Source organism: Taudactylus pleione, unplaced genomic scaffold, assembly GCF_031769625.1.
Source record: "Taudactylus pleione unplaced genomic scaffold, aTauple2 ptg000707l, whole genome shotgun sequence".
Classification (NCBI taxonomy): domain Eukaryota; kingdom Metazoa; phylum Chordata; class Amphibia; order Anura; family Myobatrachidae; genus Taudactylus; species Taudactylus pleione.
The window spans coordinates 15563234-15590979 of NW_028285109.1; the positions used below are offsets into that span (position 1 = coordinate 15563234).

General features: G+C 41.6%; 2 protein-coding genes across 4 annotated transcripts in view; one reads left to right on the plus strand and one right to left on the minus strand.

Moving 5' to 3' along the window:
- AVEN (apoptosis and caspase activation inhibitor) overlaps positions 1 to 27746 on the minus strand; it is a 584468-nt gene that overhangs the window by 458214 nt on the left and 98508 nt on the right. The gene's annotated exons all lie outside the window — the stretch shown is intronic.
- Positions 1 to 27746, plus strand: part of CHRM5 (cholinergic receptor muscarinic 5) — a 246500-nt gene that overhangs the window by 99185 nt on the left and 119569 nt on the right. For 2 of the 3 annotated variants that reach the window (XM_088456514.1, XM_088456512.1), the window contains one exon: positions 26591 to 26704. The exons of the other annotated variant lie outside the window; for it this stretch is intronic. The gene's annotated coding sequence lies outside the window, so the exon portion shown is untranslated. The remainder of the gene's footprint in view (positions 1 to 26590; positions 26705 to 27746) is intronic. 3 annotated transcript variants of the gene reach the window in all.

The following is a 27746-nucleotide window of genomic DNA, read 5'->3' on the forward strand; positions in this document are numbered from 1 at the left end:
AAACTGTTGTGTGTTTTGGATTGTACAAAACCGTACGTTAAAAAAATCCTTTCAATTCCTGCACTTGATGAAACTGCGGTGAACATCTGCTGCAGAAGATTTACTAAAGAAGGGTCTAACTGAAGTTGAGCTGCGTAGGACATCCACCAGGCTAGAGGAGATTCTTGGCGTAAAGTGTCCACTTCAAACATGTATGGTGCAAATGGTTTCATGGATGCACGAAAGTTGATGATAACCAGCATAATTTGACGATTATTGGCATGAGCAAACTCTATAGCAGTCTCAATATCAACAGGACTAAGCTTTTTTTCCCTGTACCTAGGATCAAGTAGGCAAGTGGGCATCTGTGAGTGCAATTTTAGCTCTTGCCTTTGCCATCTTTACTACATTGCTGTTGCCCACACGTGTATGACCTCACTGATTGTGCAGTTGTGTATTTGTGCACGATCCAGGGCTACAGCTACATCATTTGATTTAAATCGTGCAACCCTGATGATTTAAATCATGATTTAATAATTTGATTTAAATAGTTTGATTTAAATCGTGCAACACTACATGGAGAATAGGGGTGTCTTTGGTTATGCATCTAGCCATAACCTATGCAATATGGCCATCAGTGGTCAACAATTCTTGGTGAAGAGCAAGACCTATGGCCAAATATACGGTATGTAAATAAGAGTCAATGGTATACTTTTATTTGTATCGCAAACTCTCCTATACCGTATGCTCTACAAAACATAGCGGCACAGCCAATATCAGTCTCCAAGCTAAAGTACGGTTTTAAAATTAACCTGCCCCACTGCTTTGCAACATGGAGTGATGGTAAGGCCTACTGTGCTGGGCTCCTTGAGACAATGGGCATATACTGTCAAAGCAGCAGTAATTTAAGTGGCACTAATATTAAGTGCAAAACACGCTGGGCTTTGTACTTAATATTAATGCCACATTAAATTTTGAGGTCAAACCTGCTGAGAAGTGGCAGGTTGCAAAGTCAGCACTTTGTAAATATATACGCCTATACCTGACACACAAGAAACCATCTCCAGGAACCACTTCTTAACCACCAGACCTTCAGAGAGATAAATACAAGAGGTCCTCTGCTGCCAAAGTCTTCACTGTTGAAGATAAAGACATATCTTTCAGAAAAGAAAGATGCAGGAGGATATCATTATGTTTTAACAAGTCCTATAGGAGCAGGTATTCATTTGGTGTAAACATTTGACAAAAACAACAGCGAAAACCAGCACTTCTTCCACAACATGCATATGGAAGTAAGAAATCTAAAACTCAACCTGCTCACATTCAGACAGCTGAACGATTCACCCAAAGCAATTTCAGTATGGTAATTCAGATGAATGCAGCAACGCTTCATCATTATTAATGCTCATGATGCAGAAAAAATGTGTCTCTTTGATCCAGATAAATAAAGATCAATAATTGTCTTGCTTCAGTTTGCTTGTTAAAACCTTATTAATTCTGTGTCCAGTAATCCGCCTGCCCTCCTCAAATTCATTTAGCTTCTTATTAGAAACATGTTTATTGAATCTGCCATTCTGTAGGGCAATATAATCATGAGCATCAAAATATAAACCATGCATAAGTGTAGTATGGCCACTAAATACATTTATTTGTGCTCACAATGAAATTCATTTAAAATATCCAAAACTTAACGCATCTGTAGCCAGTGCTGCGCATGCGCTGGTTTTACAGATGTAACAGCACATGCGCAGCACTGTTTCCAGATGCGATAAGTTAGTGTAGGCAGGGAAAAGTATCTATTTCCTGAAAAGCTGTCATCGCAAAAATGACAGCTTTTCGGAATAGATACTTATGGAGAGGTGGAATGATGAATTCCACCTATAATTAGCTAGAACTCCATGCGAGTTCTAAAGCTAATTATCTCCATTTAATTTTTACGCTTAATGAATAGGCCCCAATAACTGAAATAAAGGAAAGTACTGCTTACATACATTACAATTGTTTCAAATTAATTTGAAGCAGTGATACAGAAAATTCAATAGTGTTCTGGAATACCAAAAATTGCAACTGTAAAACAAAATACTTTCTAATTACCTCACATTACCTTAGCACTTACCCCCCAAAAAATACTACTACTACTCTGGTTAGAGAAATACAATATGTGCTAAAGATAAAATAATAAAGGAGGAATGAAAACATAAAAAAGACATCTCATATAAGGAATTCAGAAGTAATGTAAATAAGTCAGGCAGAGCAAATCAGGAAATTAGACGTTTTACACCTGAAGTGATTACTTACTTTTCATATGTAAATACAGGTCTTATGATTGAAACACAAATAACCACAATCAATGCACAATCTAATTTGGCATTGGAAAACTGTTGTAATAAGCCTCTCCACTTTGTTACCGGGGCACAGGTGTGATGGAGGCGGAATTGTGCTGAATTACTAATCTAGAGCCATAATCGCTCATGAAGAGAAACTGCAGTGACATTTAAAGATTGAAAGCAGGAAAGTAGAGAGCCTGTGGGTGAACAGGACAAGCACGGAACCAATCCAATGAGGCCTGGAGCAAACTGTGACTTTTACAGAGCGGTGTAACTGCTGGAAGCCTGATATATTAAGTGACCGTGAACATTTAAGAAGAAGAAAAAAAAAGAACTGTAGAACCTCTGGGAAACAATTTACTTCTATACAACCTGTTACTATTCCATGCTCATATCGTACACAACAGGTCGCTGAGACATCAGGGGCACACAGAAATTCTTTTCTCTATGGTTATTAAATTGCAAAACAGCAGCACAGTTGACATAGTAGTTAGCATTACTACCTCACAGTGCTGAGGTTATAAATTTGATTCCTTACAAAGCCCCTATCTGTGTGGAGTTTGTATGTTATCTTCATGTTTGTGTGTTGCTGTTTTTTTCTGGTGCACCAGTTTCCTCCCACACTACAAAAACATAAAGATTGTGTAACTGGTTACTTACAAAAATTAACCCTAGTCCGTGTGTGCATGTGGTAGGGAATATAGATTGTAAGCTCCACTGGGACAGGGACGAATGTGAATGGCTAAAAATGCTCTGCAAAGCGCTGTGTAATAAGTGCGCGCTATATAATAACTTAACAAATATGTCACATGAAGTATATTCTTACCAGCCATAGACTTCTGCAAAAAATATATACATGTGCTCATTGATGGTCCTGGCAGATCATCAATATAGGATATTCTATTCAGCGGAGTGTGTGTATAGAAAAAAAGGGAACAGCATTTTTCAGTCTAGGAGAAAGATAAACAGTATAAATGAGATATGAGTGTCCACATAGGACAAAATATTGGTATTATGGTGAAGAATGTCAAAAATACTGAAAGCTGCATCCAGCAATCAATTATGAATCAATACAAAAACAACAACAAAAGACAAAACAAAGGTTGATAGCTCTTTTAAAGAACAATCAGGCAAGCTATATTTTACAGAAACCTAATGTGAACCCCTCAAAGGTAAGCAAAAACAGTTCTGAATTTATTAATACAAAACAAACGTTCTCAGCCTTACCACACACAACCAAACACATTCATACAAAGCTCCATGTGAGTCTCAAAGAGCTAACACTCACCCGCCAATTGGAAGTTCACTAGTACCCCTTTTACACCAGAGATAAAACCCGGGTTATTGCAGGGTTAACCCGGGTAGCTCCTTGGTGTAAAAGGGACCAGGGTTGGAGTCCCAGGTAACTTGCAGGGTTTTACACGGAACAACCCGTGAAACCCTGCAGTGTAAAGGTACCCTGTGTAGCGCTTACAGGATGGGAATTTCCGGGTTTCTCGGCGCCTGGAGATTATGTCATCTTCAAGCGCCGGGAGAAGTGGTCCACAGCACCCGTGTGCAGTATGAACGGCGCTGATCCGGGAATAATCCTGATCAGCGCCGCAGTAGAAAAGGTCTGTCCTGGGTCTGACCCGTTTTGGAACTGTGGGCCTGATTCAGACCTGCTCGCAAGCGGGTCGATTGTGGGCCAGTGCGCACACGCGGCATGCGCGAGCCCAGGAGCGAGCACAAAAAGCACTCGCTCCGGTGCTCACATTTAAAAGGGGTGGCTGTCGATGTTGATCAACAGCTCGCCCCATTTTGGAGGCGGGCAGGGGGGGTGGCTGACCAAACAGAGGCGTTCCCGAAGGAACGCCTGCCATTTGGGGGCGGCCCCACTGACATCAAGAGTGATTTCAGTGGGTGAGCTTCCGGCTCTATTAGAGCCCGAAAGCTCACTGGGGCTTGAGGGAACGAGACCCTATCACAAGGGTCTCGTCGCAAGCCCGGTGGTCGAGGCCATCACCTGGCCGCTCGCAAAAGCTGTGGGTGGTCACCCACAGCTATGCGAGCGGCCAGGAGGCCGGATTTTTTTAAAAAAGTGGCCGTCCTGATTCAGAGCAAGCGCACGCTTTTTGCGTGTGGTTCTGAATCAGGCCCTGTGTTCCAAATCTCGGGTCAGACCTAGGATTTAGGTGTAAAAGCAGTATAGGTTGTAGTGTATCTCTGCTTCAATGCTTTGATCACCCTTCAAGAAGCATGTGTGAATAATACATCATCCTCCCCAAACCAATTATCTTCAGGAAATGTTTGCTCAACTATTGATGAAATAGAAAAAGCAACAGAAAGTGTTGTATCATTGTTGTATTTTCCACATCAGATGGTTTAACGAGGTTGTAAAACCATCTGCCCCTTGAAATGTCTACATTAGAAAGTGATATATGTTAGATATTAAAGGAGAAATAATTGCTTTAATTGTCTGTACAATGTAAATGTGTCATATGTTTGACAATCTGTGTGGATAAGAAATCTACCAAAAAAAGAATATAAAATTGAGTTACCAGTTAACAACATCAACTATAACTATTGTGGATTGATGTTATTTTTTGAGCTAAGCGAGTATTCGTCACTGGCTGTTGTGTCATAAAACTATGACCAGTTATAAAGCTATAAAACAGCCAGATGATATTGCAATGCAAAAAAAAGAAATAAAAATAGATGAACAGTATTTAAAAACACGAATTTACAAGGGTGATTATATCTTGGCGCTGGAAGGTCTGCAGAGCTCGTGTTAGGTGGCTGTTCTGAACAATGATTATGGACAATGTTACTTAAGCTGCCAGAACAAGCAGGTGTTGCAGTTTTTAAGCCAACACCACTAAAAGAGAAGCTGGAAAACCAACACTCAGAGAGAATAAATAACACTTTGTATCCTCTGGGAAACAAAGAAACCACCAGAATTGACTCCCACAATAGCAAAAAAACAACGAACGGAACTTTCTCCAAAAGAAGGGGTGTCCGGGGTGGAAAAAGAAAGAAGAACGTTACAGTAAATGCCATTACGGAAACAGAAGATGATAACATATACAATCTTAGTAAGAGACAGTTGTCGAAACATCAAATCTCTGTATTAAATAAAGGATTAAAATTTGCCCCTCACTCCACCATAGATCAATTTAATGTGTACATTGATACACACAAGTTTATAAGAAAACTATGTATCAAGAAGTTTTTTGCTGAAAAGACACCAAATGAAGAAAATACAACATTGGAACAAAAATATATTCACAGCAATTTTAAACCTCCGTCAAAATTTTTTCCGTCTCATGTTAAAGGCCCTCATATTGAAAGCTTTCAAAAATTGGTTGAGAATGACATCAGAAAATTAACGGGTAAGGAAAAAAAGAAATTTAACATAACCATTGAGGAGAAGGAGGCACTTAGAGAATTGAAAGAAGATGACTCCATTGTCCTGAAGCCAGCGGATAAGGGCGGTGGACTTGTCATTATGGACAAAGAAAAGTATGAAGCAGAGGTGTTGAACCTCTTATCGGACACGGAGACATATGAAATACTACAAGGAGACCCAACACAGAGGTATCAGAAGGAATTGAAAGAACTTTTAGAGGAGGGTCTTCAAATAGGTATTCTATCAAAAAAGGAGTATGAATTTCTGTTTATAGAATTCCCTATGGTTCCAACCTTTTATCAATTACCCAAATTGCATAAGGATCCAGTTAACCCTCCCGGACGCCCGATAGTATCGGGAATAGGATCTTTATCCTCCAATGTCTCCAAATATGTAGACTCTTTTCTCAAAACCATAGTACAACAACAAAGAAGTTACTTGAAGGATACACTTAATATTCTACAACATCTGGAAAACATTAAATGGCAAAGTCATTTCATACTGTGCACGAGTGATGTTCGCTCACTGTATACCTGTATAGACCACAACCTGGGATGTGATGCGACGAGATTTTTTCTTTCGAACTGTTCGAATTTACACAATGCACAGATTAATTTCATCATGGACTGTATTCAATTCATTTTGCATCAAAACTATTTCTGGAATGGAGGTCATTACTACAACCAAGTAAAAGGAACTGCGATGGGTTCGTCTTTCGCACCCAGCTACGCCAACCTCTTTGTGGCAAAATGGGAGGAGCAATACATTTGGCAGAATAACCCCTATCAGAAAAACATCATATCTTGGAAACGATATATAGATGACTTATTTTTCATCTGGGATGGCCCTGATGATCTCTTAGCTGATTTCTTCTCGTATCTTAATAATAACAGTTTTGGGCTTGAATTTATCTCAACTTTTAGCAAGAACATGATAGTTTATTTGGATTTGGAAATCTTCATTTTCAATAACACCATACAAACAAGAACCCACACGAAAGACATCAGTGGAAACAATACCTTGTTATATACCAGTAATCATCACACAAAATGGATTCAGAATATCCCAAAAGGACAATTTAGTAGATTAAAAAGGAATTGTTCACAACATGACATCTTTTTACAACAAAGTGAAACAATGAAAAACAAGTTCTTGAAAAAAGGATATGATGAACAGAAATTACAAGAGGCCTTAGAAGAGATATCGCTTAAAGAGAGGAAGGATACACTTTTATATAAAGAACGCAATACAAAGGAGGATTTCAATATAGCCTTTGTCACACAATTTAATAGTCAACATCATGTAATTGAATCTATATTGAATAAGCATTGGCATATATTGCTTCTGGACAATAAATTGAAATCAGTCATTCCAACAAAACCAAAAATTATTTACAAAAAAGCATGCAACCTCAAGCATCAATTGGTGAAAAGTCATACTCATTTAAATAATGGAGCCAACTTTGGGAACAAAAAGAAAGGTCATTTTTTCTGTTTGAACTGTTTACCATGCAAAACTTTAAGAAAACAATCGACACAACCATTAACTGGATTCAAATCAAATGTATCAAATAAGAGTTACAAAATTATGGATACTATCACTTGTGATACAGAAGCAGTAATTTATTTACTTGAATGTCCCTGTGGATTCCAATATATTGGTCAGACAAAAAGAAAACTAAAAATAAGAATTGCTGAGCATATTTTCAACATCAAGAAAGGTTTACAGACACATAGCGTGTCCAAACACTTTCTAGACCATCACAACCGAAATCCCTCTGGTTTGTCATTTATGGGCATACAGAAAATCTGCCCTAACTGGAGAGGAGGTGACATTTCAAAAGAATTGAGAAAAAAGGAAACAAAATGGATTTTCTGGATGCAAACCTTGCAACCTGCAGGTTTAAATATGGATATAGAGATAAATGCTTTCCTTTAAATACCTATTAATCAATTAATTCTATACATTGCTTAAATTTCTCTAATTTTTACATCACTTTTTATAATATAATACCATTCTCATAATAAAAACACAAAAACGCAATACCTTAATTTTTATTTATTTCTAAAAGGAAATTATACCTAATTATACCTAATTATAGAATTAGGTTTTTAATTGAATCAATTAAATCTTTCAATAAAATGGAGCACACAGGATGGAACGCTATCCTTGAAAAAGGGCCAGGAGCCTGAAACGCGTTGGTTTTAGCGCACATCTGACACACAGCAGAGACATAGTGACGTCATCACACTGCACCTTTGCAGCATCGGGCCGTTTACACGGACGAAGAAGACGATCACCCCGTGCAGGGAACCAGCCGGACGGAGCGGAAGCCGTTAAAGGTAGGCAGATATAGGGAGAGACAGTTAGTTTTTCACGTCTGACTCCAGTATCACACCGCACTGCAAGGCATGTTATCGGAACCCTGATGTCAATTATGGACTTTCCTAAAATTAAAAAAGGGTTTTAAACATCTTTTACTAATCCCTTTTTTTTTTTTTTTTTTTTACAGGTATTGCGTTACATTCATACATGTTTATTCACAAGCGCTCTTTATTTGTTACATATTGAAATTATTTTATTAGGAGCTGCTTTCAAAATAACATCCATAGCGCAGAATATATATTTTTTTATCATATCCAGACACACAGCACAGCAAAATGTATTTGAATAGTTAACCAATACCGATGTAGCTTTGAATCATGGATTAAATATTACTTCAAAAAAGGCGATTAAAGTCACTGAGTACAAACAGTATTAGATTGGCCACTAAGTACTCACAGTGTTGTAGCAGGGCGACTGTGCTCCCTAGTTTGGCACCCCCTGACCCCTGCACATGTCATGTCATGTCTCATAGAGAGATCCTTCCCCACTATGCTACTTAAGAAGTCTGTTTACTGCACTCACTCTGTGGCAGAAGCCTTATGGTGTATACACACGGTCAGATTTTCTGTCAGATCTGAACGAAAACTATTTTAAAAATCGTTCATATCTGAAAGAAAATCTGACATATGAGCCTGCAACGATGAACGATGCGCGTACCCGCTTGTCAGATAATGATATCTGACATCTGATGTGTTTGCAGTCAGATTTGGACGATTCCATTCATTTTAATACAGTCTAAAATCGTTCAATCGTTCAAATAGTTGGTTAAATCGTTCATCTGACATATCTGACCGTGTGTATGCACCATTACAGTCTGAACAACAACATACCCATAAAACAGTGAAAACACCATACAGGTTTCCCTATGAAAGGGTTGCATATATCAAACCACAGTCATATTAACACCTTGATCGGGATCGGTATGAAATTCCCAGCAGGGGCAGCCCGACAGATGGACAGATCCCGGCAGCGACAGCCCAACAGCGCTGGAAATCCCGATCGTCCTCAGATAAGTATATACTAAACTAACCCCCCTAACCCTAACCCTCCTTAGGGGTGCCTAACCCTAACCTCCCCCAAGTGCCTAACCCTAATCCCCCCTGTAAGTGCCTAACCCCAACCCCCACCTTCCCCGCTGCCTAACCCTAAGTCCTCCTCAGGGGGTGCCTAACCATAACCCTCCCTCCCTCTTGCCTAACCCTAACCCTCCCGGGGGGGTGCCTAACCCTAAGTCTACCCCGGGTGCCCTAAACCTAACCCTCCCCCCCGCGGCTGTCCGCTCGCGGCGCCTGGCATACCTTCGATCGAGATGCCGGGCGCCTGTCTCCTGGCGTCGGGAAAATGACAGGCATCTAGATATAAACGCCTGTCATTTAACCCACGAAGGGAGAGAGCAGTCGGGAAACCGGCTGTCGGGATCACGTCAGCCGGTTTCCCGATTGCATCCCCCTTGATCAGCTGGGCCCTGATGCTGAACACAAGCCAAAAAAGTAAAAGGCGACTCAGGGAAAAGAATACCATCTTTCTGGCTGTAGGTGTACAGTATTGAGAAGATACACAGTGGGCACGATTCTATTCTATGCGATTTGAATAGCGCCGGGAGTGAGCTCCCGGAGCTATTCAATACACCACGCTGCCAAGTCCGACTAGGATTTCTTCTCGCATCCCCCCGGGGATGAGAGCAGAAATCCGAAAAAAGTCCCGGCGCAAGGCTGTTTTCTGCCCTTAGCGGCGGGAAAACAGCATCGCGCTGGGAAGTTAGGTCGGGGAATGCCCGTTATCGCGCCTTAAACAGAGTGTGTAGTCACGAGAACGGGCATTCTCCGATTAAACACTGCACACAATTGAATAGCTATTCACATCGCATAGAATAGAATTGTGCCCAGTGAGTGCTACTGTGAACATTAAGTAGAGTACAGCATGCAGCCATTAACCTCCCCTAGATACATAGACCAGAGTGTCTGGTTAATAATAATCCTAATACTATACATACAGTGAGAACAAATGGAGGAATATGAGGTGAGCCAGTGCTGGATTTCTCACTAGCTAGGGGCAGCACAGCAATCCCCATGAATCAGAGCTTTCCAGTGGCCCAATTGTTTTGTGTCCAAATAGACATAACTCAAAGCCTATATCCTCCAAGATGCATCACGGGGAGGCTCAGGAGTGGGTGCATGTGCAATCTAACAGCCCGGAAGGGGAGGTTCTTTGCCCCAAAAAAACAGGTAGCTGTAGGGAGAGAGTCTGGCAAGTTTGAGAGGGCACCCAATAATATTGTGCCTAGGGGCAGCCTGACCCCTAAAATCTGCCCATGGGGAGAACTTATGATATTAAATCATTGCACTGAGTGTGGAGGAGCTGGGTAAAGTGCAGAGCCATCTATATCGTGTTGATATACGAATCATCCTACCTCGATCAACCATCTGACTTTACCTATTTTCAATATACTGATTTTAAGTGAGAGTTATTTAAACACCTGCGCTTCCTAGCAGACCCAGATTTCACTAAAACAAAATGGAAAGGTTGTGGTGAAACAACAGAAGTGCATCAGGGGAAATCAGTCACCTAAGACTAAAGATAAATGTACCTTTATTATCAAACCCTCACAGGGAAGAACTGAATTAGGGGAGTTAACTTGTCACCAGTGAAAAAGTGTGGTAGCCTTGGGCTTTATCGCCTGAGGCTATTCAGCTAGCAACCCTTTTTCACCCAAACCCCTTTTAATGAGTTAAAAAGTGGCATCAATGGCCTTTGACGCATAGAGTCTGTGAAAAGATCACAGACCTATGTGTTAACTGGGTATTTTCACCCGTTAGCTGCATACTTATAGGGGATTTCTTTTCAGGTCTCATGAGAACCAAAAAGAATCCCCTATAAGTCTGGCTAATTGAATAGCTGCCTGCGATCAATAAGCCAGCGTTAACTTAACAAGGCTAATTGAATTCCGCCCACAATCTCCACCATCTCAAACAAGAGATGATCCTATAGATGAGCTTTCTGAACTTTCCAAATATAGTTTATTTTCGATTCAGAAGCCCAAGAAATTTTGGATATTAAGGGCCTGATTCCGAGATTTACACGATGCCGATATACAGATCAAGTGATTGTTAGCAACTGGGCATGCGCATCGATTGTATTGCAATCACGCTTGCAGAGAGGATTCACTCACAAATTGAGTGCAAGGAAGTCAGTGTTTGAGGGAGGTAACGGGGGTGGCGTGTCTGGACCATTTAAACTCTGTTTCATGGGGGTTGGGTATGGGATCCCGGCGGTCGCGATGCCGCTGGTCAGAATACCGACAGCAACATCCAGACAGCACTAGCTAAGAAACCTAACACTAACTCCTACTCGAACCTTCCCTGGTGCCTGACCCTAACCTCCCCCCTAGTGCCTAAACCTAACCTCCCCCTCCCCGCACCCTAACCCCCATCCTAGTGCCTAACCCTAACCCCCGATACTTAACTTCGGAATCCCGACTCTGTCGGGATTCCAGCGACGGTATTGTGACAGTCGGCATCCCTCACGTCCGAATGCCGACTACAGCCCGTTTCATGGGTATGCATAAATTAGCCATTGCAAGCTCCTTCACGCCATTAGAGATATCTGCATGTCAGCAGAGCCGCAGTGTTTGAGGCAGGTCAGACTTGACTTACAAGCTGCAGGGCTGCCCGATCTGTGTCGATGTTACAGATGTTTACGCTGTTGTACGTCGTCTGACATATATGAGAAGGCAGCAGTGGGCATCCCTATGAACAGCTACGTTATTCAAGGCATTAGCATATTTTAGCAACTACAATCCGTAAGCCATCACAGTTGCGATTGCATTAGCATAAATCTCGCAATCAGGCCCTCAATACAGTTTCTTGGATAAAATAACAAGCAATACATTCTACGGAGCTTCACAACACTATAAAAGGTTTACCAAGGCAGAAACTGCATCTCTGTAGTTGAAGATGAGTTTTATGAGGCACAAACAACCCCCCTCCCCCCCATGTGCTCCCAAGAATTTACCATTGCTTCACTCCATGATAGCCTGGATGATATGACAAATTGAAATAGGTGCAATAACTAGAGAATCATAGAAATGGAAGAATCTGTTAAATCCAAAGATTTTATGCACATTGCATCAATATGGCTTTCTTATACATATGATTTTGACATATCAGTTATTCCCATATTGGAGGAAATGGTGCACAGGGTGAACTCGGAAAGAGATTAATCACAACAACGTCCTTGTATGGTGCTTTCCTGGACTATGCAAAGGTAGAAATCTTAGATGCCTACCGCAGGTGTGCAGAATTGTTCTACTAACTGCTGTTCTTTCAAGGCTTCTCCTACCAAGTATCCTGAAAAAATGAAGAGCGTTTTCACTTTGCTCTTTTGTACTCCGCTAAACTATGTATCATTTACAATAATAACCCTTATAATTTTGGCTTCCCTATGCCAGCAGCCAATTCTCCTAAATCCAATCAGCAATTTCCCATGTGCTCTCAAGCTGAAAAGAATGCCTGATGTATTACAACTTCTGAGCGATAAGTACTTACTTATAGTTATCTTATGTTCAGTGGCGGATTTTACCTAAAGGCTGCAGTCTCCCAGTAAAATCTGCCCCCTGCAGGGACTGCCTAGCAGGGCAGTGACTTCCCATTGGAAGTGCTCTCTGCTAATCACAGCTGAACATGCAGTCCCAGGGAGAAGTGTGCTCTCCCCAGCTGGATCGGACAACATATTGGGCACATCGTCTAGTGTGTACCCTCAATGTCACTACATTACAAATGGTGGATTCCTGGTGATATCGATATCCAGATTATGAAAGAAATAGAAGGCGTCCTCCAAATTCACAGCTGAAAGAATGGCGGGCAGCTATCTCCGGGGCCCACCAACCACCCAAAAAAAGCCACAAGGAAATACAGATGCAAATATGATAGCGCCAATCGCCTGACCTGGACCAAAGAGATACACACTCCAATCTTATTGTAATACATTTTATACATTTTATTTATGATCAAAAAGACAATATTTCTTAATATGCAAGGTAGCACAGATGAACTAAAATGTTCCTATATCGGTGTCACATATAATGTGCAATGACATTAGCAAATAATAAATAATGAGTGAAGCCAGTTTGCAATTAGATAACTACAATCAGCTGCATAAATACATAGATATTGACAATATATAGCGGAAAAAGACAGCGGCACTCCGGGAATTGCAGTAGTTAGAAAAATCTGTTTATAAAGGTGGAGTGCCGGACTATTTCCTTCATATTTTCATTATTGACAATATATAATAAAAATAAATTGTACAAATCACTAAAACAACCAATTAATATATTACAATGGAATTAAGATCTTAAACCTTATTTCACTTACATGATAGTTGCACAATATTGTTGTATCATCCATAGAAGTTGGGAATGAAAAAAGGGTCTCTAATTGACGCTAGAGTCTATTTCGTTTCCTATATGCTGATGTATCAAGGAAAAATGAATGAATCAAGGTAACATTCCAATCATACAAGGTAGTCACTCGGGGTGCACCCCTGATGGCTCTTTAGGGAAAACTGCAGTGTACTCTCCTTAACCCTGAATGGCCAAGTTGCTCCAGTAACAATAGTCATGTATTCGTGCTATGAGGCACTCTGTGATCCTCCAGTTGTGGATATATATATAAAGGGCTGAAGTGCAGGACTATAATATTAGCCGCAATGGCTGGCTATAGATGAGCTGGGGTGTATAACAGTCCGCTCACCTGATGAGGGTATGGCATCAATTGACAGGCTCCGTAGTGGCCTCCTCAGTCAGTTAAATCCCGTAGCTGCATGTCCGCCGCACATCGGCTAGCCACAAGGGTCCATTGGACGCTGCTTGTTTAGGCCGCTTCACGATCAATGAGAACAGCCCGGCAGCTCACACTCGGCTGACTGCTCTCCCGTCCCGGGCTCCAGACAACACCCGGAAGGGGGGCAGGGGCAGGGCAGACAGACAAAGCAACTCAGTCCGGAATTCAGACTTCACTGGTAGGATGTCAAGTTGTAATTAGGACAGTGCACAAAGTTTTCCTTGCGGCATCAGATGTATAAGCTGGAGACAGGGACACACTTAACGCGTTTCTTTCTCTATGAGAATTCCTTCAGATTAGATTATTGCTTTATTTCTAGTATAATATCTCAGAGTGTATGGCCATAATATCTGCTGGTTTCAGGCTTTCAGATAAAATATCTGTTTGTCTGACATAATTTTATCTGACAATGTATGAACAGCGTAGACTGATATGCCAAGTTTAATCTTCGTACAATTGGTGTTTTTCCTCCTATCTGGCGTCCTATCTACTTCCCAGCATACCCATACTGCAATATAGGGATGGACATCAGACAACAATGTTTTTGCTCTGATGGTAGTTTTTATAACATTCGATGGTGGCCTACCGATGTTTACTACCATTGAATGGTAATTATTTGATGGTGTTCCGATGGTGTCTTGTTTTCTAGCTGCACTGTGGGGGCGATTCAGACCCAGCCGCAAGCGGGCGTTCTCTCACAGGCCGCCGATGTTTAAGTACTCCGCATGCGTAAAGTACTCAGTGCGTGTGTGCACAAACCTATCACAGCATTCGGGAAGCGATCGCTCGTAGCACACCAAAGGCCCGCAAGTTTGAGTGACATTCGATGCCGTTAAGGGGTGTTGACGGGGGAGTGGTTATGTGAACGCAGACGTGTCAGAGCGTCTGAACGCCGTTTCATAATTAACACGCATCATCAGCATTCATATTACAGGGCTGGATTAAAGTCAGCAGCATTCGCAGTGCTTGCGGTAGCCTCAAGTCTACCTTAGCAGTGCGACTGGGTCCTATGGTGCACGATGGTACCGATGTTCCCCTTATGTAGCGGCATCTCACCGTTCGCTGGTAGAGTGAAGTGGGTTGACTTTAGTAGCAGATGGGCGTCTGCATGTTTGTACAGCGAGTGCCTCTGAGACTGCATATTTGCATACACATGCTACGTCACGCACCGAGCGATCGCTTGTTAACGAGCGGGTCTGAATTGGGCCCTGTGTCAGCCTGGACAGAGAACCAGCGGAGCAGTGGCAGTGTCTCTCTGTCCTCCAAGTCATCGCTGCTTAGCTCAGCTGGATGTAATATAATACACTGACTGGACTGACTCACTTCAGCAGTAAGCAACTTCACCGCCACCTGTGCCGGGCATGCTGGACTGGAGCCGGACTGTCATTGTATAAATCTGTTACTATGTATTGCTAGTAGTGTACTGTATACATGCTGTCCAGTCCCCCGTAGCACAGCGCGGCAGCAGCACTGCTACATAGAGAATATAGTCACAGTGACAGTATGCATGTTTGTTTTTGCTTTGGCATGGGTCCGCCCCGATCCCGCCCCTAGTCACACCCCTGATCCCACCCCTAGTCACCCCCCTACCCCTGGTCCCACCCCTTGCCAACCACGGTGGTGGGGAATCAAATAAACAGCTTTTACCATCGAAATCTTTTGATGCGATGGTTGGTTACCATTGCATTGTAAGTTTCAATGGTGGAAGCCCAGTCATCATTTAATGGTGGGCTTCAAATGTCCATCCCTAATGCAGTATGCTGTCATCTAGTGGCAGGAACTGCCCGGCCTAATTCTCTACACAGAGCTACAACAGCAAAGGGTACATGGGGGTGGCTGTTCCAAAATGCCCTGCTAAGCTCTAGATGTCCTGGAACTACAAATCCCTCCATGCTCAGCCAGGATACCCAGCCTGCAGGACAGCAACACACACACACACACACGTATTTTATATATATATATATATATATATATATATACATACACATATATATATATATACATATACATACATACACACACACACACACACATTTATTTTTAAGTTGGACAGTTTTGTAAGAAGTTGTGTACTAAACCTAATTATAGTTCTCAGGCCCAGGTGTGCAGAGATAGTTCCGGATAGGACTCCAGAAATGCCATTTTGTTTTATACCAGTGGAATTAAAACAGGCAGCTTTAAAGAACCTTAGCCGATTACACAATGCAATCCAACCCCCTCTAGCAAGATTTCCTTTAAAAGGGGGAAGGGAAAGGGGACAGGCGTAGTCAGATGATCTGGAGGCGAATTCATTGATACTGCCTTCAAGCACCTTGGCCAAAGTAACCCCACTGCTATGCTACACAAAAACATGCAATTTCTGCAAGGTTGTGTAGACTTTTTATAGCCACTGTTTAGAGAGGAGTGTTCTTTGGAAATATTCACAGCCCTTTATGTAGTTGCTCATTGCTTTTATAAGACTTATCACTGCTTGAGTGACACATTTCTGTGCAGGCCTGTAAAGCTTCTTTATGCAAGAATCATGCTTGTGCTCAATGTCCGTACCCCCCCTACGCCTCCCCCTCCCAAATGTGGCACTAGCCTTTGTAATGCTAAACCAAATAGAATAAAACCAATATGTATGTGAAATTAAAAGAAAAATGAAAATAAGACATAAATATGAGATTACATTTTTAGGTTAAAAGTAGAACATGTATAGATAGGGCAATATATTTTAGTTTGGATGTAAATATTTAAACTTCATAATAGTAACAATTTACTGCAATATATAGAAGATTGTTCCTTTCTATAACTGGTGTTCATTAAAAATCAAAGATCTTAAAGGAAATACCCACACATTTTATAATCTTAGCTCACATGGTTAGAGAGAGTAATTATATTAACTATTTAAAAATAAAAAAAAACAATTAGTAAACATCTGCTGAACACTGTTAATAATGTACTAGATATAAGTGAAGATTGCAAATAGTCTGCCTTCATCACTAAGATGTCTAAGTATAGTTAGAGGCAAATATACTTGGGTCTTTCAAGTGCACATTCAGTTGGGAAAGAGGTTCTTGGAAACAGGCAATTCAAATACTATATTTACAAAGGGCAGGAGAGCCCAGAAGGTAGTCTCAATATGAAGATGTTAGATGTACTATACGAAACACAGTGGGTATGAAAAGGAAGATGCTGTATCATCTGTGCAATATCATGTGTGCTGGGGAGCGGCTTCCTAATAAACAACAGGGTCGGGGGCTATGTCTCACAACCAGTCTTTGCTTCCTATATTAACAGTGAGAGCAGCTACAACAAAGAAAAACAGGGTACACCCCTTAAATGTAAAAACAGCTATCAGCAAATCAGAAACAGCTCGACATGCCCAGTGAACACCGAGTTAATTCTGACTTTCTTCTAAAGGTCTTACAAATGGGGGTGTTGTAGTTTGTACATTTCTGCTCTGGATCTGTGCAAGTTGCAAAGTTCACATTTGGAAGTTGCTTCGGGAATTCCCTCTGGAACCGTGGGAGCATTTTAAAATTTATGTTCAACATATACATCATAGACAAAGTCCTTAGTAATTTGTTGGCGTAGATTTATTTTTATTTTTTCTGCCATTAAAGTTGGAAGTCACTGCTTGACTGCTGAACTGGATGGCTGCAGGGTTCCTCCAGCAGATACTTAACTAAAATGGCCCAACTATGGGTAAGGATAAAGGTATCAGAACGTGGGGCTTCCAGAAAATACAAATTAACATGGAATATAGCTGGATTTCTATAACAACTTCAACGGTGCCTTGTCTTGTCCTCCTTTCATAACGCTTTCAAGTGTTCAAATCAGATCACTGGTCTCCCGATAACAAAATATCCAGTCTAATTCCATTAAAACGCTTTTATAGCAGCACTTAAGTCTATGGAGGGAAATTCAATTAGCCCCGATAATTTATCAGGGGCGAAAAATGGTGGCAATAACACACAGGGCTATTCAATTACAGACCTTTTTCCTTGCACGATAAATGATCTGTTATCGGATGTTAACAAATAGAATCCGGGAAAAGTTCCCGGACCTATGTGTTGCCTCACTTTTTGCACCCGATAACAGGCTAATTATCACGTATATATTTTCGGGTCAGGTCTGCTCAAACCCGAAAATAAATATGCGTTAAGTGCAGTGCTGTGGGTTGACTACTGGGCGAATTGGATAGCCCCAGGGGATCAATTAGCCTGCGGTAAATTACTGCGGCTAGTTTAATTCCCCCCTATATCACCATTAAAACTGAGGTACTATAAATAATTGTTTTTAACAGATTGAAATAATATGGATTATAGAGAAACACACCCATAGATGGAGATGTAAATATACTGCATGGTTGGCTTTCAAAGAAACCTATACTTCTAAATCAATAATGCAGGGGAAAACAATACTTTCTGATACTCTCTAAATTTATATTAGTGGAATATAATGGACTCCTTTCCCCTGGGATACCTGGGATTGTAGTTTCATATATGTACTTTGTGAGCAATCTATACTCATCTAGATGAATAGATATTGTGTGTATGTATTACTAGTAACTTTTATTGTTTGCCTTTCTAATAATTTGTACTTAAAAACAAAAATTTTAGTATCAATTGTTGGCTGTTAAAGCACTAAGGTACATTATACATTGCACCTGCTAATAACTAACTGACCAAAGATAGTACAGGTTGAGTCTCCCATATCCAAATATTCCAAAACACGGATCATTTTGGCATGACTGAGATAATGAAACCTTTGATTTTTGATAGTTTAATCTACACAAACTTTGTCTAAGGCACAAATTATTAAAAATATTGTATAAAATTACCTTCAGGCTGTGTGTATAAGGTGTATTTGAAACATAAATTAATTTCATTTCTGTACACAAACTTTGCTTGAGCCACAAAATTATTGAAAATAGAGAATAAAATTACCTGCAGGTTGTGTATAAGGTGTATATGAAACATAAATGCATTCTGTGTGTATATTGGGGTCCCATTCCCAAGATATTTCATTATGATATGCAAATATTCCAAAATACGGAATATTCCGTTATCCAAAATACCCCTGGTCCCAAGCATTTTGGATATGGGAGACTCAACCTGTAATATATAAATTTTGAATTTGTGTACTAAAAAAAAAAACAAATACGTAAAAAAAAGAAAAGAAAAAAGTTCACATTTAGTATTATCGGTTTTTTTTTTCTTTAATTCTGTATTTAGAAAGCTCACCAAAACAAACATGAGAAGACATAAGTTTAATAAGCATTAAAAATAAGCTGTTTTGTAAATAAAATAGTTGAACAGAAAAAATGCATATAAAGGGGTTGGTAGAGAAGTGTGGGGGTGAAGGTGGGGGGTGGGGTGAAGGTGTAGGGGTGGCAAACAGGACTACTAAGGGATTGAAGGTACCATAAAGAATACCAGATGCTGGGCAGGATGCTTTGGAAGGAAAGATGTGTCACTTGGAGAACAAGGGGAGAAGGCCCATCCACCACGCATGAGTCAAACATGGGTAGTGAGTGTGGAGATCAAAGGTGGAAAAGTACTATCGTACGAAAGCCTTGGAGTCCATACTTGAAAAACAACATATGGCCTGTATCGTGGAGATAGTAGGCGATATTTTCCATCTCCACTGTATGCTGGATTTGTGACTTTAGGGCAGAGAGCGACGAAGATATGGGATAACAATTAACAGAGTGCTTACTAAGATCGAGGGGAATAACTTAAAAGGAAGGTCCATGGGTCCTTCACAATCATGGCCTCAAATATATTATTCAATATAAAATGAACTGAGGTCCAAAAAGGTTTGAGGACTGGGCAGGTCCACCAGATATGGGCTACGGTACCCAGAAGGCCACAGTTTCTCTAACAGAGGGGTGATGCAGAGGGGAACATATGGGAAAGTCGTACTGGGGTATAGTACCAGTGGTAGAATAATTTGTAAGAGGTTTCTTTAAGGCGAGTACAGATAGAGGTTTTAGCAATTGCCAGTCTCATGTCGTCCCAAGCCTCCTCGTCAGGTGAGGGGGCCGAGGTTTATCTCCTAGGAGGAACATGGGGATTTTTATTAGGGAGAGCAGCATCGATGAGAATGCTGTAGATTTGATAGATCATCCATTTAGACATCGGCAATGTTTACAGAGTCCTTCAAATGGGGTGAGGTCGTGGAGAAGTGGGGCCTGTGGTAAGGAGCCGAAAAAGTTCTGCTAAATCAAAGGGATTTCGGGGTTGGCTGGAGATTGCAATTGTAGGTCTGAGTGAGAAAGCCAGATCCCCTCTGAGCTAAAATCAGCAGAAAATTTAAGGGATGCTGTTATCCACGACTTCATGTGGACCGCATGCAAACCTGGGGGGAAATTGGGATTATGCCATATGGGGGTAAGAGGGGATATAGGGGAGGTAATAGCAAATTTAAATGAGTATAAAGTCCATATGTGTAGATGGAATTTAATGGTTGGAGGGAGGACAGTGTTTCCTTTGTAGACCCCACAGTTGATATAGTTGGATTCAATATCAAGCCAGGAAGTCGTTCCAAAGGGGGTAGAAGGAAACAATTTGGGAAAAGTGTGAGGCCAAGTAGTAGGGCTTAAAATCAGGGAGTCCTCTACTTTCCCTGGAGATAGGCTTTTTAATTGCGGGATCTGCCATTCCAAATAAAACGGTTGATAGATTTCTGAAGGTTATGGTGGAGGGCATGGGGAACTGCTAGTAGGAGGGTCTGGAAGAGGTAGAACCATTTAGGGAAAATATTCATCTGGACTGCAATGATCCTGCCCAGCCACAATATTATAAGTAGTTTTCAGGAGTCCAGATTCGCTTGAAGCTTCATAAAAAGCTGTGGAAAATTCTCATGGTATAATAAATCATATTGTGATGTCAGGAAGATCCCAAGATATTTGATTTTTTGTGTTGCCACATAAAGTTGTAGGAGGATTTAAGGGGTTCAGCGTCCCGGTGCGGGATGTGGAGGAGCATGGCCTCCGAATTAGAGTAGTTTATTTTATATCCGGAGAGTACACCATAGCGGTCCAATAGATTATAAAGGTTGAGCAAAGAGATCAGAGGTTGAGTGAGCGTAAGCAAAATGTCGTCAGCAAAAAGGGCAATTCTAAAAGAGGTATTCTCAACCTGCACTCCATTGATGCTAGGGTTCAGCTGGATGAGGGAGGCTAGAGGTTCTATCACCGGGGAGAAGATCAAAGGGGAAAATGGGCAGCCCTGCCTGGTGCCATTTAAGATAGGGAAACAGTTGAATGGGACATTGTGGATGGAGACTGTAGCGGAGGTGCTAGAATATAGGGCCATGACACCAGACAGGAGGTCACCCGATATCCCAAATGATTGTAGAGTTTGAGACATAAAGCTCCAGAAGATCCTATCAAATTATTTTTCATCATTGAGAGAAAGGATAACAGCTGGAGATCTCCTTTAGTTGATGATATGGATGGTCCTATGGGTATTATCCTGTGCCTGACAGCCCGCACAAAGCCAACCTGATTATAGTGGACCAAGTAGGGAAGGACCTGGTTAAGCCTGTTAGCCAAAATTTTGGCATAGATTTTAACATCTAGGTTGAGAAGGGAGGCCTATAACTAGCACAATTGTGCGGGTCCTTACCCTCCTTAGGTAACACGATGATCTTTGCTTCAAGCATTTCCGTAGGGAGGGAGTAGAACATCATTAAAAAGGGAGTGCAGGTGGGGGACTAGATGTCCCATGAATTTTTTTATAATGTTCGGCGGTAAAACAGTCAGGCCCAGGGGACTAGCTGGACTTCTGTTTAATGGAAATTTCGATTTCTTCTTAGTATTAACGTTTTATTCACCTTTCAGTAGCTTGCCAAAATTTATACTTTTTGATACATTTGCAAGCAAAAACTAAAAATCCCATTAACTATGAAAATAAATTGGATTTAAAACACACTTAAAATAAATGCATTATACAGGTCCGGCATCTATTGTCTGCAATTTTGGGACTGTTTTCCAACTACCCTTTCTTTACTTGGTTTAGAACACAAAAATATTACATTATATACAAGAATGATTGAGTCATTTCCCACACTGTCATTATGGACATTAAATTGTTTAGCAGAGATCCCCACAGTTGTGGTGGGAGAAAGTGTTCAGTGATCATGTCGGTAGGATATCACCACCTAGCAGCAAAAGTTTTTTTTTATTCTCTCTATAAAGGTTTATGGATAATTGATTCCTATGCTGTATCTTCAAAACACGTCAGAAATAAATAAACCAAACAGTTAGAATTTGCAGCCTTTGTTATTGACATGGGCCAGTGGCGTAACTACTGCCCCCGCATCCCCCCGGTGGCTTTTGGGTGCCAGGGGCCGTAGTTTCACCACTGCAACACTGGGCACTGGCCTCTGAAGTGATCGGAGACTAAAGAAACCTCCGATCACTTCAGAGGCCAGCGTTCCCATTAATGCGGTGCACGGGGGCGACGTCACCCGCGACGTGAGGAACCTGAGCGGCCGCGTCTGCTGGATCAATATAGATCCAGTCAGCACTGCAGGTGGAGAGATAGCCGGTTGACAGCCGCGCAGAGTCAGGTAAGTACGGGTGGGCGATAGATGTGGGGGGGCACGACTACTGGAGAGGGCAACACAACATGATGCACTACTTGAAGAGGCACAACTACAGGGGGCACTACTTGAAGGAGGCACTACTCGAAGGAGCACAGCTACAGGGGGCACAACTATAGGAGGCACTACTTGAAGGAGGCACAACTACAGGGGTACTTATTGAAGGGGCACAACTACAGGGGGCACAACTACAGGGGGCACTGCATAAGCGGCACAGAGGGGTCCCTGCATAATGGGCACTACTACAGGGGGCATTGCATAAGGGGCACTAGTACAGGGGGCATTGCATACGGGGCACAACTAAAGGGGGCACTGTATAAGGGGCACAACTACAGGGGGCACTGTATAAGGGGCACTAACTTTATACATGCAGTTTACAGGTTATAAACTATGTTCCCAATAATCTGGTTCTGCGTGGACATAAAAACTGTGCAACCTGTTTTGAGCTGAGGTGACAGACTGGCAGGAGCGGTGAGTAGGGTTGGTGAAGTAGATCTGTCAGGGTGAGATGTAATGGGCATTACTGTGTGGCATAATGTGTAATGGGCATTACTGTGTGCACAATGTGCTATTAGGAGCATTACTGTGTGGCATTATGTATTATAAGGGACATAATGTGTAAGGGGCATTACTGTGTGGCATATCGTGCTGTATGGCATTACGGTGTGGCATAATGTGAAATAAGGGCATTACGGTGTGGCATAATTTGTTATAAGGGCATTACTTTGTGTCATTATGTGTAAGGCACTTTACTGTATCATGAAACCACACACCTTAAATGTCGTTGTTGGCTGTGTTTGTTTTTCTTTTGGGGGGGCACCTGAAACTTTTTTGGTATGGGGGAGCAAAATTTATTGTTACGCCACTGACATGGGCTACTAAGCAACAAATGTAATTTAGTAGAGTAGGGATACATCTAAATCAATTATGGTTTGTATACAAACACACAAGTAACATTTTAGGCAATTATTTATTTAGTAAAATAGTGGAGAGAGTTAAGCAATATGAATGTAATTGAAGCTTTCACTTGGGATAACTAGGCCTTTAAATATAAAAATGATCTCAAATGGCATGCACCAGATCAGACATCATAATAATAAACAATATTCAAAGATTTCAAACTTTCAAAAGATATCCCCAGTATAATCAGTAAATATTAGGTGAACAAATGGATGTACAGATTAAAAAGCCTAACAATGTCAGCAAATTAAAGATTAGTTGGTCACGAAGCGCATACACTTATAGACATAATATTATGTAGATATTTACCCTCTTCGCCTAAAGAAATAAAAATTGGGGGTTAATAACAATTGTTAAACCAGTCGACCTTCATAATCTCTACTGTAAAAATCACCATCATACACCGTGGAAAAATATCTCTAAAGTGCAACTAGGTGCGGAGAAATCTACTAAGATGCTGGATTCTTTTCACAAAGAAATAAAAATTGAAACCCACTAAAGTTATTAAACACTGCTCTTGATGAAACCCGGAATCGCAGGTTGAAAATAATTTATATAAACAAAAACCATTGAATGAGAAGGTGTGTCCAAACTTTTGACTGGTACTGTAGTTTAGAAGGAAAAATCGTATCAATAGCTTTATTAATTGTGACATTGTTTATGTTACAACATAGCTGTTGTTTACAGTTCATTTGCCAAAGTATCAGGCCCTTGAAAGTAGGATATTGAGAGAACTGTTAAGCTGGCCATACACTAGACCGACTTTCACCCAACTAGTTGGTTGGGATTAATAAATGTAAGGAAGTAAATGACAATCAGCCAGAAAACAGATGAAAACAGTTAATTTTTTCTTTGATTTAAAAAATTTGTCTGACTTTTTCCATTTTCCGGGGTATGGGAGCAAATGGCCAATTGTCATTTACTTCCATACATTTACCAGACTTTCATTCCAACTAACTAGTTGTATGAAAGTTGATCTAGTTTATGGTCAGTTTTAGAATGAGTTGAACTCAGCTATGGACTTTATTGATTGGTGTAAGTGCAAGTTAGGCACCTTTCAAAGGTTGCCGATGATCCACTGGTTGCTTCTCTTCCTTGAGCTGTTGCTCATGTGCTGCGGATTATGCATTAGCAGTTGGATGGAATTCAGGATTCACTTAATTGATTAACACCCCCATACATCAGCAATCTGAAAACCACAATTGAACAATTTGAAGATTTATTGCCCGAATTTAGGATTTTCCAATCTAGCAATCTGCGCCCATACATTACAGATCTTTTTCAATGATTTGCAGATCATTTTCAGCAAACACAGATCTGCCAATCTTGAAAGGCCCATCATTTTACTAGTAACTGTCTGCAAATCTGCTGATTATGTCCATACACTAGCAAACTACAGCCCCAATCCATCTGTGAAATCCAATATGTTGGACAATCTGATTTAACAATTCCAATCACTTTTTGGTTGCAATCTGCGATCTGTGAAGCCCATACATTGCAGATTTGTTTATACAATCATCTGCAAATTGCAGAATTGCCACAGCCTTAACTCAGCCTTTAAAGCACAGACTGTGTACTGGTTAGCAATATTGCCTCACAGCACTGAGATGATGGGTTTGATCCCACTACAGCCCTAACTGTGTATAGTTTGTATATTCTCCCTGTCAGGGGCGGATTGGCCATTACTTTCAGCGGGAATATTCCTGGTGGGCCAATTGGTCTGTGGGGCTGCTTGCTACCTGTGGCCCCGCCCCCTTATTTGCGTCACCCGCCGCCACCGGCTCCTGTACTGACTTGTTTTTTTTCACAGGCACTCGGCTGCCTGTCAGTTCTGTCTGGCTGCGCCTTAGCCTCTCTTGCGAGAAGAGAGGCCAGAGGCAGCCTATTTAAGCCTCGCCTGGCATGCCAGCGGCATTACACACCGCAGAGGAGTCAAGAAGAAGAGAAATGGTGCGTCCCACGGATGACAGCGGCAGTTGGAGGCAAGTTACAACAGGGGTTTTAGCCCGATCATCTCCTCTCTACTCTTCCCTCCCCAGGCTGTGAAGTGTTAAGTTTAATTTCACAGCTTGGGGAGAGGGCAGAGCGGAGACTAGACAATCTGGCTACCCGCAGCAGTGTAGTGCAGGGCAATGGGGCTGCTGGGAGATGGAGTCTGCCAGTCTGGAGAGACTCCGGATGAGAACTGCAGGGGAGATCTGCAGGAGTGGGAGATGGTCTTGATCTGTCTGTGGGGTGGGCTCATTTTGTTCTAAGAGGAGATGATATTTCTGTGGGGGGGTCTGCTATACTAGGGGAATTAATCTGTCTGTGGGGAGGGGACTATGCTACTCTAGCGTGGGGGAGATGATGATCTGTCTGTGGGGAGAGGGGCTCTGCTATACTAGGGGTGGGAGGAGATGATGATCTGTCTGTGGGAACGGGGGTCTGCCTTACTTGGGGTGAGGGAAATGATCTGTCTATGGGGAGGGAAGCTCTGCTATATTAGGGGTGGGGGAGATGATGATCTGTCTGTGGGTACGGGTGTCTTCTATATTAGGGGCGAGGGAGATCTGTCTGGTGGGAGAGGGGGTTTGCTATACTAGTGGCAGGGGAGATAATGATCTGTGCAGAGGGGGGTATTCTGTGCTAAGGGGAGATGATCTGTGTGTGAGAAAGGGGGGCTATTCTGTGCTAGGGCAGGAAGACTCCACTGAGGATATGCAGGATGATGGCGCCTGGGAGACACAGGAGGATGGCACTGTGGGGAGACACGGCGGTTGGTGCCAGAGAGAATTGGGGGTGGCACTGGAGAGGCGCTGAAGAAACACATGAGAGGGGATAGGCTGGAGACATACCAAGGAGATGGTGCTGGAGACACACATATAGGATGGTAGGACTGCTGGTACTATTAGAAGAAAACACTGGGGCACAGTGATCTTCAGTAAATAACAATTTTAATGAAACTATATTCTAATGCAAATAGAACCAAATGAGCAAATATATTTTATTAATATTAAATTGTTCAATATAGGAAACTCCCATTTTGTCCAGCCCCAAAACATCTGTTACTATGTATTATTTGGTTAAACCTCAGTTGCATGATGATGACATTGGCTTTCTTGCTACACAAACAGGCGGCTTCCGGACCATGTGATCTCAGCATGAATACTGATCACCGACTCAAGAAACTGCCTGTCCTAGAAGGATCAATTTCTTCAGAGGTTCCCGATTGCAGAGAAATCATATAGGTAAGAAAATACTCATTCACATGCTTTCTGTGCTTATTCAATGGAGAGAGGGATTGGGGGCATGGCTATCATCTCCTGGAGCTGTGGGCATGCCCCAAGCATGAAAAAATGGGGGAGTGGCTTGTGGGCATGTTATTTCTCATTAGGCCACACCCCTTGTAATTAGGCCCCCACCCAATTTTCCGGGCACGCACGCGCATAGGGCCTTTTCCACATTTTTTTTCCAGGGCCACTTTAAATTCCCAATCCGCCCCTGCTCTCTGTGCTTGCATGGGTTCGCTCCATGTGCTCTGGTTTCCTCTCAAACTCCAAATATTATTATTATATTCCTCAGAATGTAAGCTCTCAAGAGCAGGGCCCTCTTTCCTCACGTGCTTCTTCTTGCCTTACTTTTACTTTCATTTACAATGGCACCTAAAACTGATTACTGACACCCTGCTGCTTATTTAGGTGTTATGCAGCATTGTTTATAAATCATGTCCTTGTCCTGCATTGTCTGTACTGTTAATAATTGTTGTCTTGTGTGGTCATTTGTTTCTGTACTTTTTAAGGCGCTGCGGAACCCTTGTGGCGCCATATAAATAAAGGATAATAATAATAATAATAATAATAAATATAAACTGGTAGGTTAGATGGCTCCCAACAAAAATTAAACCTAGTGTGTAAGTATGTTCGTGTGCATGTAGATGTGGTAGGGAATATAGATTGTAAACTCCACTAGGCCGGGGACTCATGTGAATGGCCAAATATTCTCTGTAAAGTGCTGCAGATTATGTGTGCGCTATATAAAAAGAACTGATAATAAATAAATTGCTTAGTATCTTACTTGTGTCAGTTCTAGTTTCCTGCACAGAAGGTTATAGCCGTGCTCTTGATTGATGCTGGAAGCTGTGTTCTGTGAATTCCTGGTATTTGATTTTGACTTGTTCCTTGTCTCTGATCTTGTGCAGCCTGGGCTGACCCTTGAGTGTTCCGGATAATTCTTCTGCCATATCAGAACTTTAGATAAGTTTCTGTTACTTTAGAATTTCTAATTGTTTGC